Source organism: Trachurus japonicus, chromosome 1, assembly GCF_045865225.1.
Source record: "Trachurus japonicus isolate A0001 chromosome 1, Traja_1.0".
Lineage (NCBI taxonomy): Eukaryota > Metazoa > Chordata > Actinopteri > Carangiformes > Carangidae > Trachurus > Trachurus japonicus.
This window is the reverse complement of record NC_140907.1, coordinates 26864044-26877637: the sequence shown is the minus strand read 5'-3', so window position 1 is coordinate 26877637 and position 13594 is coordinate 26864044. Positions and strand designations below refer to the sequence as shown.

At 40.2% G+C, this 13594-nt stretch overlaps 1 protein-coding gene across 1 annotated transcript in view; it reads right to left on the bottom strand.

Moving 5' to 3' along the window:
* The window catches only part of LOC146992038 (tripartite motif-containing protein 2), a 30872-nt gene extending 25992 nt beyond the window's left edge, over positions 1–4880 (bottom strand). The window contains exon 1 of the mRNA XM_085783111.1: positions 4729–4880. The gene's annotated coding sequence lies outside the window, so the exon portion shown is untranslated. The remainder of the gene's footprint in view (positions 1–4728) is intronic.
* Between the last annotated feature and the right edge of the window lie 8714 nt (positions 4881–13594).

The window sequence follows — 13594 nt, the reverse complement described above, 5'->3', positions numbered from 1 at the left end:
TTCTAACCTTTCTAACAAACTTTATTTCTTAAGTATGGATGAAATACATATTGTTGTTTATCTGCATTAATCATCATTGACGCTTTGAATCTTGGTATGACAAAGTGTCTTACAAATTAAATATCTGGAGATGGATTTCAGTTGTTTGATTTGTGATGGCCACAAATCAAATAAAGTTATTTCATTAAATGAAATTATTAGTTATTATTGTGCAATTGTTAAAAAACAAAATTAATTCAAAGGAACAGTCTTAATAATAATAAACAAATCTTGGCTAAGACTGAATAAACATGGGGATTTTCAATACCAGTACATAGTCTGGCATGATGCCTCATTTTTGGCACTGATCAAATTTATATTTTGACACATTATTTGGTAGCCTGGCTCTCGCCAGACCCTTGTAGTTCCGCAAAGCTCCACCAGAGGCGCTACGCTCAGCTTCACACAAGGGTCTGGACCATAGACTGTAAAAAGAATGGACGTAGCGTCCGTGACGTCACCCATTGGTTTGGGGGAGTCTGTTTTGTGCCGCTACTACGGGGGTTTGAACCGCGCCATGTTGGATTCTACTTGCCATATTTGGAGCGGTGCGGCCGTTGGCCGGCCGAGAGCCCGCCCACTGGCCTCGTAGCAGCAGTCGCCGGACCTGTCACTCAACGGTTCTGCGCCCTAATTGGCCAGAACTTTAAACCTAATAACAGTAAAACGGTAGAGTTTAAAAAAAATTCACCCCCCTCAGAGTGTGTGCGGGGGTAGAAACTATCGGTTGAGACCAAAAAAATGAAATGTACCAGGCTGTAAATATGTTTTTTAAAGCTGTAAAATCGGCTATTTTAACATGGGGCTCAATTGGAGTTGCTCCCTTCTGGAGCCAGCCCCCAGAGGAAGCCGGGGGGATTGCAGCTTTTTGAACGCGGAAGTGAGCTTCACTTCTCAGACCGACAACTGCCCCCTTGGTCTGGACTCGAGGCCAATGCAAACTTCTTCCCCGGAGCAAAAAATAATGAACCAATCAGGATCGCCGGGCGGGACTTTCTGAGGTGTGACGTAGCGCTGAAGCGACTGTTTGAGTCAAACAACAATGGCAGCTCGCAGTGAGTGGCTGAAGTAGCACGTCATTCAAGATGACGGACAAGTGGTTTATCCAATCACATGCAAGATTTTTTTTACAAGCCCCCGCCTTCTGAAATGAATCGCCTATGGAGCAGTCCCAGACCCTTGTGTGGAGCTCAGCGTAGCTTTGCGGAACTACAAGGGTCTGGCGAGAGTCAGGCTAATTATTTGGGGGAATATTAACTCTTTTCCCTCCTTACAAACTCCTAAGAAGTTTAAGTTCTCAAATATCTAACTTGACTTAATAAAACATGGACTTAAGTTAAAAAAAAAGATATCTGATTAACAAAGAAAACTATGATTATGAAAAAAAAAATGCACTTCAAAACACATGAGCACACATTTCTGTCTGGAGATCATTTGGGGATCTGATTAGGTTTTGTTTTTGTTGACTGATTCAATTTTGCATGGTATGTTTACAGAAAGGTGTTTTTTTAGATACTTAGAAAATATTAGTGTTGTTTTTTTCCTGCAAAGCTGCAGGTTGCATAAGACTGCACATTTATAGTGATAGTATGTAATGTTCAATCAACCAGCAGTGAGTCTGCACTTACTCCTGGGCAGAGCAGGCTTGATGCATGGTGTGTAACGCACTGTGACATGCCAGCCAACAACGGTACATGATGGAGAGATTACGTGAACGCTCAACTCCTTCAGAGCTCCCTCCCAGTCGACTCAGTTTGTGGTTTTCCTGATGAACTCGAGAAAACCCCCCGTACACAGTTGCAGTGCTACAGCTGCAGCACAGTCGTCAGTGCACTGCAGTGGTGGGGGAGTTATGCAGCGTTAATGCACCACCCTGGACTCTCAGATGGTTCCCACAATCACAGCTCCAATGAGAGCAGAGAAAAGAAGTTGGAGGAATAGTTTTCTTAACTGCGAAGAGTTAGAGGAAAAGATTGATAGGCTAACTGCAGAGCGGAGCACCATGACCGGAAATGTAGGAAAATAAAGCCAGCCTGCTTTAAATTTAGTAACAAAATAATCTGTTATATCCTGTTTATTTGATCCTTCCATAAGTATAAATGTAGAAATTACATGTTGTGGTTTTTATGTAATGTCACTATTTGTCAACCACCAGACACAGTGCTAGTATGCGTTATGTTGCTTGAAAACTTATCAGTTAAGCAGATTAGTCACTGAAAAAGTAAAAACGTAAGTTCCTTCCTCCAAACATCACACTGCTTCTTTCATAGCCTATTTAAAGGTAGGGTTGGAAAAACCCTGGAAAACGGTTCTAGCAGCCCACATTTTGAAAATACACACTTCAAAAGTCCAAGCCTCTTTCCTCTTTTCTGCGTCGTAACTCTTTGAAGACTCTGATCATGCACGAGGAGCGGTATGTACAGATGAGGGAGAGAGGGGCAGAGACTGTAGCTTTATTGACATATCACGATTCAATTGACTTGAACGTGACGTTCAAGATGATTGGATGCTGTTTTTACAGGATTGTCCGTCCCACAGGTGACTGACTTTTTTCATTTATGTGAAAAAGCCTTCAATTAATTGGTTGCAATTAGAGTGTGAAGAGGATTTCAAACGATTTAGTAAAAGATGGTCCAGAATAGGATCTCCAATAGATGTAACAATAGAAAACATGACACTGTTTTCCTAGCATCAAGCAGTTAGATCAAACGACTCCTTCATACTGTACATTCACCACCTCGAATCACCTGGAGCTACTAGGCAAGCCAAGGCAGGTTTACTTACATGCAAAAAAATCTACACAGATGTCATTCATTGAGCCTAAACATATTAACCCATAGAAACACAATTATAAGATAGATAGCCTAATATCATCAAAGTGCAAGATTAAAGATTAGGTATACGGCAGTGGAGAATAGAGCAGTTTGAGCTTCTTTTTGAAGACTTTTAACAGCTGATTCCAGTAACACCTGCCCCATTTCTCAACATCTGCTCCACTCACTAAACATATTCTGGACCAGTTTGCCCACTGAGCAGAAACCAAACTGGTGTCGGGCCTGAGTAATTTAGCAAACAAGCCAACCACCAAATGTCAAAACAATGTTGTGTTGTAGCAATTTAATGTGGACTCGTGATCACAAAAATCACTAAATTTGTGCAGCAGTGGCAGATGTATTGTCTTCTGTTGCCTTCTATTGTCAAAACTTGGTGCCTAAATTACCCACAGTGCAACTTCACCACTGTAGATTTGGCTCTGCTCTGCTCTGCTCTGCTCTAACAGCAGCTAATGTAGCTTCAAGCTGCCTAAAGCCTAAAGAAGAGGTTGAAGGAGTCTAGTCAGTTCACTTCTCTGTAACTTCACAACTCAAGGTTAATTTTTTTCATTTTCAAAGCCTCAGTTTAGTTTAGTTAAGTTGAAAGACCAGAAACTGAAGGAAAACTTCACTTTACTGTAACACACTTTGTCTTATGCTTGTTTAACCTGCACAAGAAACAACAATTTGTGGTCTTCGGGGCAATTACACACAGTTTCCCCAGTTGTTTCCAGTCCTTATGCAAAGCTAAACTAAGCTCAGATAAGCTGAGCTAGTGGCCTCCAGCTCCATAGTTGATGCTCCCTGACATAGAAACTGACACAATATTTATCAGGTAGTGACAAAAACTGCGGAAACTAAGTTAATGTCATTAAAATAACTTCATCAAGGCATGTTTTTTCTTCTTAGAAATGTTTAATACAGATTCTGCAAATAATACTGCCATGTCTGCCAATAATACAGCCTTTCTTTGGCTACTCACAAGTCAATAAAGACTTTCTCGTTATGTTGTCAATAAACCTGAGTGCAAGATAGACTTTTATATGTTTTGGATTTGTCTGGTGTTTTAACTTAATGAGTCGTTTTTATATGCTCTCCAACACTTGAGATGTTTTAGTTCTAGCAGCAACATCATCTTGAGCACAGTTATGATGCCTCCACTTTGCAATTATTTCAAGTTCATGCAGAAATTACTTAATTAACCAGGCTATATATGACTACTAAAGGTCTGAATCTGTGCTGTGAAAAGCTCCAAAGAGCTTTAGTAGACTATCAAATATTAATGCACACAGGCCTCCTGGGTTCACTTCAACTTCAACTTCAACTTAATATCTACAGCAGTCTAAACCCATCAATGATCTTTCCTTTCACGCATGTTCACAATAACATGAAACCGTCAGCCATGTGATCCAGTAGATCCTGTGCTTGGGGCTAAACTCAGCCTGTGCAGCAGCAGCAGCAGAGGTTCATTCAAGTTTTATTCAGATTTAAGACGCTGACACCAACACGAGCCTGCATGCTGCAGATCTGTCTGGGGATCAGACCTGCTCTAAGTGGATTAGTCAAGTGGCGCACATTCATAAATTACCATAACCATAAGGACGCATAGGCTACAGTCAGAAAAACACAGCTCCCCCCCACCACCCCTCCAGCACCGTCTGGACACTTGCACTTTAAAATGACTGGATGAGCTCGTGGTGGTATAATTTTTATAAAGAAATCAAATCTAATTCTGCATCTTACAGCAGCTTCTCTTCTCCAGGTTTAACGCGTTAACACAACTCTGTCATCAAATCAAGAGACACTGACACTGACATTCAATCCCAGTTGAGATGTTTCCCAGTGAAGGACATGCGGTGTGTTCCGTTTCACTCACCTAAAGGTTATCTTATCTGCCGCGGAGAAAACTACAGTGACGCAGGCGAGGATGTGGTGGTCAGATGACAGGCGGTGATCCTCCTCACTGACTTTTCCTCCACTGTTTCTACTGCCTCTGCCTCCCTGGACCCGGTGGTCTCTGCTCCTGCTCCTGCTCCTGCTCCACACTCCTGTCCGCCCACTCTGCACGAACACACCGCGGCTGTGAACCGGGCGCCGCTTCCTTCCACTCACACTCACTTCCACCTCACTTATTAAAGGGATCCGCCGACAATAAAAGGGACAGGCAACTGCAGCCGGGTGCAGCGCGAGCTACAGTAGCCTAATCCAGTACGGGAAAATATAAATAAATAAATGAAAAAAACTTCATCAATATTACATTGACGCGTAAAAATAGTCTTTGTATCCATGCATTATTTCTATTTTCTTCTACACTGGTTATGTAAGCAGTTTTGTGGTAGGTTTGAGAAATATGTAATCAGAATTTTACTCTGTATTTTCACTGCCCCCTGTGGAAAAACGACTGGTTTGTAAAATAAAATGTGTTCCTATCTTTTGAATCCATGAAGGAAATCTGAACAAACGCAAAATGTCATAGGCTACATTTAAAAGCAAGAAACGTCATCAAGATGATATGTCAAGTAGTTATGGTTGAGAAAAGTTGGAGGAGGGTTACAGGCAAATTTCAAAGAGTTTCACAGTGAAACAAACTTTCTTTTTTGTTAATGGAGACGATTTAATTCTGTAACTAACCTCCCCAGAGATCTGTGACCACCTAAAATGACTCTAAAGACACAACAAGAAACAGCAAATGGCTGAAGGAATCAATGGAGCTGAAGTTTGTCAAAGAGCAACATGGACTCTCCACAAAGCAAATGGGAATATGTTTTCTAAACTTAATATGCATCATGGCCTCTGGGCTCAAACAGCTCCTACCTGCTTGCCCAGATATTTCAAACTAAAAGGTCACCAAAAGACGCCGTGTTCTTTCTTACAAGAACTAAAAAAGAGACATCTCCAGACTCTCAGCTGCTGAAGCTCATGCAGAAGCAGGTTGATGCAGCAGGACGATGACTCCACATGTGGAAATAAATCTTCTAATGAGTCCAGACCTGAACCTACAGTAGAGGAGGAATGACCCCACCACACCGACATCCTACGATTAAACCTGAGCTGGAGGTGTTTTATTGATTTCTCCTGAACACTGAGCAGGTTCAGATCTGCAGCTATAAGAGCTCATTTCAGGTTATTGGGGCTAAAAGAGGTTCAACCAGTTATTAAACCTGAGGGCTCAATTATTATTCCCTTATAGATACTACTGCAAATATTTGACTGTAAGTGTTCACCAAAGTTTATACTGGTTTATTATGTTCGTCTATAGAAACTCTCTATTGCCACTGTAACTAAATTTAAGTATTTCTCATAAAGCACAAAAAAAGAAACTGTGTTTGTTATGTTTTTCAGCAGCAGCAGCAGTAGTCTCGTACTGGGAGCTCCCGATGGGACGTCCCAGCACCAGTTGGAACTGTGGTTTCCAGTTGGGCCCCTCCCTTCCCATGAGGGAGGCTGTTGCCCTGACGACGCTACATTATGCAGCAGCCCATGAAAGACTCTTTTCAGATAAAAAAAAAAAAACAGAAAGAAAGAAAGAAAAGAACAGAACAGAGACAGAAACAGGTTATTTGCATTCCTTTTCCATTACTGATTTTGTGTGATAGAATAAAAAAAAGCCGGCGTGAGCTTCATTGTCTGGTGTGTGTGTATGTGTGTGTGTCGGAGGAGGGGGAGGGGTCGAACTTGAGGCATCTGAAGGCCTCACAAACTATTTTAGAAAACTAATGGAGTGAGTGTGCATGTGTGTGTGTGTGTGTGTCACTGTGTGTGCCACAGTCAAAGGGGAATCTGCTTAGCATGCAGTGCACAATCACAGACTTGGTGCAAAGATTTCTGTTTGTTTCAGCATCCATCTCCACCTCTGGTTTTTTAAAACAACCTCACACACAGGTACGGTGCAGTAAAGTATCCAGAGGCCACAACACAGTGTGCAAAATTACTGCTTTGTGTCTGCATTCAAAGTGTTTCTTCAGCAAAAGTATTATCAGCAAAATGTCCTCAGTGTCCAAACGGCAGGAGTTCCTTACTCTGCAGAGAGGTTCTTCGGAGGGTTGTTATGATGCTATTTTACTGATGCAATAACATTTAACAAGACTTTCAATGTTGCAGCATTCAGGGTGCTGCCATTTAATCCTAAAATTGACAGTTAAAACATCACATTTACAGGCTTTATGTTTTATAAATGTAAGATTTAATGTGCAAAGTGGAGTAGAACAACATGGAGAAGCTAAAGTTTACCGTTACATTAAATATATACAACTTACTCTGCACAACTGACTGAAACACAAACTTTATAGTCCATTCATGCAGAGCGAGGTGTAGATCAACAGCAGCTTTCTGCTTTAATTTTGAAAATTCATCTGAATTTAATGAATGAATGAAAAAAACTCAACACTCATGATCAAACTTTGAATATCAAGTGGAAAGATGTGTAATGTTTTTACAGCAGATTTCAATCACAGTGTCAAAGTAGCTACTTGTAATCAGTCAATAAATCCTGCACCACCAGAGCATGCAGACTATAGAGTTTGATCAGCTGCCTGCACCTGCTGCCGCCATTAGTTCAGTAGAGCATGCTGGGATTAGTAGAAACCCCAGTGAATGGCTGCTGAATAATTGACCAACTTCTTTTGTCTCATTCACGCTGTTTTGGTTTTAAACATATGTTGAGGACCACACTGCAATGAAAGTTTGATGTGAAAATGCTAATTATGAGGCTTTTGTGCAGTGAAACAGTTGCTGGGGAGGACGCAACTGAGTGTACAGCATCGTACAGTAGGATACAGTAGAAAACAGCAGGTCCCACTGGTGTTTAGTGGACAGAGATTTACAGTCAGATGAAATAAATCTGTGCTGCCTCTGAGCAGGAAGTGAGCTTGAGAGCAGCTCTCATCAAGCAATAGTAGTAGTATAGAGTCTGAATTATATATTTTAAACTTAAATAGGAGCCGTGAAAATGTATGGACTTAAAAATAACAATAATTTTAATATGGCAGGGCTGCAACCAGTGATTATTCTCTTTACTCTCATTACTCATTACTATTGATGCTTTTACACATAGACTTAAGATTGATCTTTTCTGTGTGTAGTTTTCTATAATGTTATGATTTTAGTGTTTACACTTGTTTCTATCTATTCTTAATCTTTTTTGTGTTGCAGCTTTCTATCATTCTCATAGTGTTTTTTTTATTTATATCTGTATCATTATTTTAGTGTTTTGATTATTGTAACTCTTTAATTTCTTAACCCTTATATCAATTTATGATGTTATTGCTGTTTGTGTACATGAGTCTTTAAAACTAACCCATTTTTTTCCTTAATGGCTTGTAAAGCACTTTGAATTACATTTTGGTGCCACTTTATTGATTGATTAATTGATTGATATGGCAATTTAAACTTTTGTGAAGCCAGATAAGAAAAAAAAAATCATAACACAACTTTAAAAAAAATCTGTCATCATCTATCAATAGAAAACCCAGAGATATCACAGAAAACTGACAAAGTCTCAAGTTTTGCCCATTATATTTGTCTATTGCTATTGATCAACTAATTGATTAATTGACTCCACTGAGTGTTCGGATATTTAAAGATTTCAGCACTGTGGAAGGAAGGAAAGAAGGAAGGAAGGAAAAGTTAATGCAAAATGTAAAATATGTTCCTCACCCCATGTCTGTGTCAGAGCTGTCACTTCACGTGTCGTTCAGGTGTTTGACTTTTCACCATGAGTTCCCATCATGTCGACCTGGAGACAGAGGTAACACGTCAGCACCCGACTGTCAGGGAAAAGATTTTCTCTCCTACTCTGACAAGACAGTTTCATCTCAACATCTGTCTTGATCTGCATGGTTCAGTGTTGTGTTGACAGACACCTGCACTCAGGTAGTTGTATTTAGATAATCCCTGATAATCCCTGAGGCTGTAGTAGAGTGAGTGAGTATGAAACCCGGAGCATGCTGCTGACACATACAGTAGCTACATTAATGTGTGTGTACATGTGTTAAAGGTCAGAGTGATGCAGCTGACATCATGTCATTTAAAGTGACAGGGAGGAAGGTCACCACCAGGATGCTGCACAGACTGTCACCACGCGTTAAAAAGCGAAAAGTATCTTTGAACAACGTCCTCATGTGAACTCAGGACTGCACGAGATCTTTGCTTTCTCTTTTTTCTTTTACAATTCAGTTTTTGGATGTAAAAGCTTGAAGTCAGAGAAAATCAGATACAAATATCCATGTGATCAGTGCTGGAGAGATTTGAAATAGGCCGCAAGATGGTGAAGCTTTTCATTTCTAACTTTTCAAATAAGCAAATAAAATGCAAACTGCTCATTTAAACAGACACAAAGTTGTGACTCACTCTTTCTAGGGATCATGTTGCAGAGACCTGCTTCCTGTGTGGAAGAGCTGTTTTATGTCGTTTTAATCCCACTTGTCTGCTTCATGACGTACGCCGCAGGCAGGGTAAAACATCCTTGAGCTGCTCTTTCATCCACCAAAAATAACATAAAAATAAAATAAAAAACAAACAGTGAAGGGATATAGAACCGGGACGCCTTTGCTCACCAGCTGTAGAGGAGAAGACCTGTCACTGCTGCTGCAGCAGAGGAAGAGTGAAAGTAAAAAAGATCCTCCTTCAGGTGTTAGTCTGAGCTGCAGGATAAGGAGGGATTGAGAGGAGCATAATCCCTCACACATGGCTACAGAAACTTTGATCTAGAGATCAACGTGCCAAGTCACGAGCCGCTTCACATCTGATGCCATACGGTCGGACCTGCAGCACAGCAGCACATATACTGCTGCTCAGAGCCTCTGGGACAAGACTAAATACTGGACACACCAAACTGACTCATGAATCTCTGCCCTGCTAACCTGCCCTTATGTGAATGTATCTGACCTATGACTCAACAACAATGAACATTTGATCACTCAGTTTAAATATAAAGATACCGGTATAGAGGTATTTATTATACATACTGTATTTATACATGACACAGAATAGAACTGATGTTTATTTTCTCTTTTCCAGGCCTCTTGTATTCGGTAAGTCTGGAAACTTTAAATCCACTCCAGGAAAACTCCCAGAGGCCTTTACGGTATCCTGCGTCATTTACATCAACATGTGCATGAGCAGACTTGATGCCAAAGCCTGTGTATATGTCCTGAACTATTATGAGGATGTTGATATTTCTTCATATCTATATGTACTGTATCTGTTTACAGGCTGAAATGTCAGAAATCACCACTGATGGATCATGCTGAGTTATAGATTTGTCAGTTTCCAGTGTTTCCAGTTACTTGAGCTGAACCTCACTGTGAATCTCACAGTGAGGTGAAACATGTTTTTTGTTTTAGCCTTATTTAATCTTTATTTGTCTTTGATTATCTTTTTTATTGCAGAGAGAGGGAAGCAGTAAGTCTAGGATCACAGACTGGTGATGATCCAGTACAGTTCTCTGCTGCACTCTAGTGGCTGAAATGCAGATGTGATGTTGTCATTTTAGCACAAGTATCTTATTAAGACCGACTTCAGCTTGATATGAATGAAAGATCCCAAAAAACAGCATGTTAATGACATAATTTAATTTGATTTGTCGTTCTATTTTCTACATTACTTTTATTTTCTAAATGAGCTATTTGCACCACAAGGAATTATCCATATAGTATATCTTATTCATGGTGTAATTAGAAATAATTAGAAAATAGTCAATATTCATGATTCACAGCAGCATCTGTTGTTGAGCAGCAAGAAACACGGACAGAAGGTTTTTAGTTTACACAGCAACATGTGATTTTATTTATTTCTTTGACGTCATCATCAGAAATATAAACAGAGTTGAGATCATGATTTGCAGCCCTGTGGTCTATTATAGTGATCAGAGATGATCGTTTGCTTGATGTAGTGATCAGTCTCAGCTTTTTTTTGTTTGTTTTGTTTTTCTTCCATCATTCAGATTGTAAAAGACCAAGCAGAGCAGCACAGCACCTATTTTCTTCCCCACAGGTGTAAAAACTACATCAGACACATCAACTTCCTCATCACTGAAAATAACATCAGAGTAAAAAAGACAAAACAAAACAAAAAAACGCCTTAAATATTCCTTCATTCCTCTCCTGTGTACAAAAAGACGTCCTTATGGGGAAACTGATCTAAAAACAAGACATTGATTATTTGGAGAGAGAGAATTTGAGGGGATAGATAATTGACTTTTATAAAGATCATTTTTAAAAAGAGTCACTCTAAATATAAAGCGTCATGTGAGCAGGGTTGAGTGATTTGAAACAATACCAATTTGGCTCGACAAAAGTTTGCGGACGGCGCTGACCTTTCTGTTTACAAGGCCAAAGAGTCAGTATTGGTTATCGCTGTTTGTACTGTTACTGCAGTAACCGTCCCCAAACAAGGACGCTGAGCTGAAAAGGCCGAGTTAAGTATTCAAATTCCTCAGCAGCAGCAGCAGCAGCAGCAGCAGCAGCAGCAGCAGCAGCAGCTCTGACTGCTGCTGCAGGCTGGTGTGGTTTCATGTAAAGGGCAGCCATTGTGATGCTCAGAGCTGTTAAAAAGAGACAGCGGGAGACGACACAAAGGAGGAGAGTCAGGATGGAGACAGGCAGAAGAGGACTGGGAGAAAATGAATCTGGTGAAAGACGAGCTGAGCACACATTTTTCCTGTGGATCTAAAGCTGTAAATGTATGTAAATATAATGTTTTGGTTTGTTTTTAAAGATTTATGAATTAGATAATGTATATAAGGGAGGTTTATTTCCAGCAATCAGTGGTTTTGACCAATGTTTACAGCAGGATGCATATTAAATTATGTCTAATAGGTTAATGGGACAGTCTGAACTCACTGTGTTCAGCAACATCAAACTATTTCACAAGGTCAGGGACTTAACGTATGATATTATAGGCTGAATGATAGTGGAAGCTGATGAGCTGTAGATCATTTATCATTTCCAAAATAAAGTCACTATTTTAGAGCCGGCATGATTAGTTGATTAACTAAATGCCAGCAAAATAATCAGTAAAAAAATATTTTGATATTATACTTAGGCTATATCATTTCAACCAAAACTTCCTGTGATTTTTTTTTTTTTTACTACTTTTCTGATCAGTGAAGTAGTGAATAATCTTTGGGCTTGGAGAACACATTAGATGACTTGTTAACAGCTCTACTTGTGTTTTGGGGGACATTTGGGGCCTTTTTCTTTATTTTCTGACATTTAAAAGAGGCTGTTTTAACTTTTCTCTGCTTCAGGACAGTTTCTTGTGTCCAAGGCAGGAGGTTACGATACGACCTCTAAGCAGTGCTGCTCCTTCAGGGCAGATTGGAGGCTGCTCCTTTCTCTGTCTTCGTCTTGTCCCAATTAGCTCATTTCCATGATAGATGGGGTCCAAACAAAAGATCCCAGTATTTGTCTATTCGTCGTCACTTTTCTTATTGTTTAAATGTTGAAGCCAAACACTGTTGGGTTGTTTGCTTATGATGCCAACACTGTCGTATAAATCTGATCAATCTGCACCCACAAGGTCCTGACAAAGTTGTTTCAACTCTTCATAAACAATAATAAAATTTGTTTTTCTTGACTTCAGTTGTAGTTGCTGAGCTGCAGCCTTTGTCCTCTGTGAAAAAGGATCTAAATTTAGGCCACACACAGTGCGGTGCGTCACACTGGGCCTTTTGTGTCATCACTCCATCAACTTCATTTGCATTACAGGGAACAGGAAGACACCCACAGCGTGACAACACACGGCAGGTCAGGACTCTCACTCGTCTGATGGAAGATATCGATGCTCTGACCACTTTAAAACGTCTGTGCTCTCACATACTTCACCCCTCTTCTTCTTCTTCCACCTTAATTTTTTTTAATGCTATGTAAACATATCGATAGTCAGAAAAATACTATGTCTTTACATTATTTACAAAGTGAATCACTGTTTCAGTGTGATGGAATGTAGGAAAGGTTTCTACTCTCCCCGCTCGGTCGAGGAGTTTCTACTGGTGATGGATCGGCTACATTAAGCTTTAAGGCAATGCACTGTAGTGAATGTTGTTGCCATCGAGGCAATGGCACAATGCAGGTTGAAAGGCAAGTGGTGTGAGATGGTCAACAGGGCTGGATTTAGCCCCGGTTTGTGCCGTTTCTGTATCGGCATCACAGGCAAGTCGCAGAGCTAAGCCTCAGTTTTTTATGAAAAATAAACAAACCACTGATCTTTGAAAATCTCACGGCTGCTTTGAAGGGATTTTCTTTTTCACAAAAACCCTCACAGACTCGTCCAACCATCTGGATGAAAACATATTTTGTATCCGACACCTTGCAACAAAACGAAACCCTGTGCAAGTTCTGTCAGGGTTTTCCAGCTTCCTCCCACAGTCCAAAGACATGCACACTAACTGCTTGCAGATGTGAATGGCAGTGTGTGAGGTTGCTGGACTTGTGATAGACTGATGACCTGATGAATAGATGTAAAATCAATACTGACAAATGCAACTGACAAGAAAACTTGTGTTTCTTTGATACATTTTGTCACATTAAACAAATTAAAGGAATAGTTCATCAAAAAATGAAATTCAGTCATTATTGACTCACCCTCATGCTGATGAATACTCCAGAGTAGTTTTTTTATTCCTCAAAGTGCATCTGGAGACCCGGAAGGGAAATCCTTATATGAGAGTCAATAGCGCCCAACACAAAAACGTCCATAAAACTACACAAAAACCTTGTAATCTTCCTCCATACTGCTCGTCT